Source organism: Nuphar pumila, chromosome 8 (assembly GCF_984573655.1).
Source record: "Nuphar pumila chromosome 8, dmNupPumi1.hap1.1, whole genome shotgun sequence".
Classification (NCBI taxonomy): Eukaryota; Viridiplantae; Streptophyta; class Magnoliopsida; order Nymphaeales; family Nymphaeaceae; genus Nuphar; species Nuphar pumila.
This window is the reverse complement of record NC_143256.1, coordinates 47792761-47796609: the sequence shown is the minus strand read 5'-3', so window position 1 is coordinate 47796609 and position 3849 is coordinate 47792761. Positions and strand designations below refer to the sequence as shown.

The following is a 3849-nucleotide window of genomic DNA, read 5'->3' as shown; positions in this document are numbered from 1 at the left end:
GGCCTTCATGCAATCCTCGCTAAAACAAAGGGTTAGTCCTTCTCCAATAAAGTGCAAAGCGGTAGAGAGATTTTGCTGAAATCTTTTATGAATCGCCTATAAAAACCCGCATGCCCTAAAAATAACCTAATCTGCCTCACAGAGGTGGGTGGAGTCAATCGCGAAATGGATTCCACCTTCGCTCTGTCAACCTCAATGCCTCGCTTGGACACAATTTGTCTAAGCACAATCCCCTCCTGGACCATAAAGTGGCTCTTTTCCCAACTCAAAACAATATTTGTCTCCGCACACCTACTCAATACTCGAGTAAGTTTTTGGAGGCAATCTTCAAATGAAGAGCCATAAACTGAAAAGTCTTCCATGAAAACCTCCATCACATAATCTATCATGTCCGAGAAGATAGCAAGCATGCACCTCTGAAAAATGGTTGGGGCATTGCATAGCCCAAACGGCATACGTCTGAACGCGAAGGTGCCATAAGGACATGTAAATGTCGTCTTCTCCTGGTCGTCAGGATGGACAACTACCTGATTGTATCCTGAGTATCCATCTAAAAAGCAGTAGTAGCTCTGTCCTGTGAGTCTCTCTAAGATCTGATCAATGAACGGCAATGGGAAATGATCTTTCCTAGTTGCCACGTTCAGCTTTCTATAATTGATGCAGACTCGTCATCCTGTAGTGGTTCTCATCGGAATTCTCTCACCCTTCTCGTTCTCCACAACAGTGAGTCCTGACTTCTTTGGCACAATCTGAATCAGACTGACCCACTGACTATCAGAAATAGGGTAGATAATCCTGACATCCAACCACTTCACCACCTCATTCTTCACCACTTCCTTCATATTGGGATTTAGCCGTCTCTGCATATCTTGCACCGGCTTGACTTCCTCATCGCAATGGATTCTATGCATGCAGAATGAAGGATCAATCCCCTTCAGATCAACAACTCCCCAGCCAATCGTTGCCTTGTGCTCTCGCAGAATAGTCAACAATCTCTGCTCCTGCTCCTTAGTGAGCAGAGACGAGATGATCACAGGCAGAGTCTTATCATCTCCGAGATATGCATACTTGAGTGAATCCGGTAAGGGTTTCAACTCGAGTTTCGGAGGTGACTCAATCGAAGATTTGGCGAGGGACTCCGCAAGTGGTAGAAGAGGTTCAATGATAGCTCCCCAAGGTGGTCTCTCTGACGACACTCTAGACACATCTACGCTATCTATATAACTATTCTTCTCTATATGGTACAAATCTAAAGAATCCTCAGTAATATACAAATCGGGTTGCTCCTCCAATAACTCCTGCGCAATATCTACATAGAAGCAGTCCATGTCTCCTGCTGGTCCCATAGCGGCATTGAAAATATTCAGCTTGACCTTCCTATTGCCGAATGAGAGATCCATGGCTCCGGTCCTACAGTTGATGCACGCATTGGTAGTCGCCAAGAATGGTCTGCCCAAAATGATCGAAGTCTGGTGCTGGCTGTCTACTCCTTCCATATTCAGAATGATGAAATCGACGGGGAAATAAAAGTCATCCACCTTAACTAGCACGTCCTCCAAGACACCTCTCGGTACCTTGACAGAACGATCTGCCAGCTGAAGTGTAATAGGGGTCGATCTCATCTCTCCTAGCTCAAAAAAATCAAAGAAATACCCGAGCAGAATGTTCATGCTTGCTCCAAGATCGAGCAATGCGCGTTCTATCCAGATGTTCCCTATGGTACAAGCAATGATCGGGGCTTCAGGGTCCTTGAGCTTTGGTGGTGTCTGATGCTGAAGTACTGAACTCACATGCTCAGTAAGATGGACCCTGTTAGGAACTCTCTCTCTAGATTTCTGCTTCTGCGTACATAGCTCCTTCAGGAATTTGGCATATGTCGGCACCTGCTGAATCACATCAAGCAAAGGTAAGTTGATTTGCACATGCTTGAAGATGTCCAGCATGTCCTGGATCTTCGCACCCTACTTCCCTCTAAATCTGGGAGACTCTCGTGCTTTAGGATAGGGTGGTGGGGGAATATACTCGGGTGGTTCCTCCTCTTTGTGAGAGGGTTCGCTCATATCCTTCTTCTGCACTGAGGATGAAGATGATGATGATGATGGGGACGGGGATGATAATGATGGCTCAGCCGACGAAGGTGAAATAATGGTCTTTGGCTCCTCTATTTTCTCTCTACTCTCTCTCTCTGCTCTCGACGTGATACTCACGTCCACTCCTCAGGGCCATAACAGATTTGGCCTGCTGCTGTGACTCATCATGAAATAGGCCTCCAGTCATCTGGTCCTTGCCCTTCGGGTTCATGACAGCCTAGCTCGGCAATGTACCCTCGGGTCTTCTACTGATCGCCTCTACTAACTGTCCCATTTGCGACTCTAACTTCGCAATGGACTGCGTATGTGAGCTCAATATCTGGCTACACTTCTCGAAGGCATTCTGATTAGAGGTTTTCACCTCTTGGAATGCCTGGAGAAGTCTCTCCTCAAAAGATGTTTGCGGGGCAGACTCCTGCTGAATCAGGGGAGGAAATGAGGAAGACTGAGAATAACTCGGCCTCGGAAATGTCAGAGAAAAAGATGGCGGCCGAGTTGGCTGAGAGGATGTAGGCATCTGCATGAAAGACTGGATTCTTTCATGAAAAATTGGGATGGTTATGCCAACCCAGATTATATGTAGATGAGAATGGGTTGTTCGGCGGTCTGACGTAACCTTGAGCTGCCTGAACTTGTTCTTGAACAAATTCAGGGTACTGAGTTGCCGAAGGGCACTCAGTAATATCATGTGCCGAACTGGCACATAGAGTACACACCTGCTGGGTAGTGGGTGGTCCTGAGAGAAGCTGGTCCAGCTTCTGAGCAATCATGTCTACCTTGCACTGTAGTGTAGTAGATGGACCAATCTCAAGAACACCAGCTTTCTTCTGAATGCTGGGTGTGGCTCTATCCGAATGAGAGCTCGAAGCATGGTGGAGGGATTTCTCGACCAATGTATCAAACAACCTCCATGCTTCATCCTCGCTCTTCAACATGAATGTCCCCCTGTATGAAGAGTCGATCATATGACGATTCCTGTCAGACAATCCATCGTAGAAGCTCTGCACCAGTTGCCATCTCGGCACCTGATGATGGGGACATTTCCTGAGGAGATCCTTCATTCTCTCCCAAGTCTCATGAAAGTGCTCACCATCTAGCTCTTAGAAGCTAGTGATGGCTCTACAATATTGGTTCGTACAACCAATGGGAAAGTATTTCCTAAGAAACTCCTGCTGTAACTGATCCCACAACTCTATTTCTACAGAATCTAAGGACTTTAGCCAATACTTGGTCTTGGCCTTCAATGAAAAGGGAAATAGATTCAACCTCAAAGCGTCATTGTCGAAATTCTGTATCTTTACAGTAGAACAGATCTCGAGGAATTCATCTAAATGCTGGTAGGGATCCTCGTGACTAAGGCCATAAAAAGATGGGAGCATCTGGATAATGCTAGCCTTAATCTCGTAGTGAGGCGCTCCTACATCGGGTCTCTGAATGCAGGATGCCTGGACATAGTCTATGGGAATGAAGTATTTCTGCAGAGGACGTGGATGAACTGGGGGTGGAGGTGGAGGATCCATGTCAGCCATTGTTGTCGAACTTCGATGAGAATGTAAAATTCTCTCTGGGTTGTCAACAAATGGATGTAATGGTGTTCCTAGACCTTGTCACCCCTGCATACACTGGTACTAAGACCAGATGTAAGCACACGACCTAAATCTAAATCTAAACTAACACAGGTACTAAAATATAAATAACACAAATAGAACAACTACTACACAAATATGCTAAACTAATTATGTCAGAATTATCTAACTAC

At 45.8% G+C, this 3849-nt stretch overlaps 1 non-coding gene across 1 annotated transcript; it reads left to right on the top strand.

Annotated features, from left to right (window-relative positions):
* Window positions 1-3113: 3113 nt before the first annotated feature.
* LOC149829926 (small nucleolar RNA R71) lies at window positions 3114-3218 on the top strand. Its single transcript, XR_016433935.1, has one exon. It is a non-coding gene; the product is annotated as a small nucleolar RNA R71 (small nucleolar RNA).
* Window positions 3219-3849: the final 631 nt, after the last annotated feature.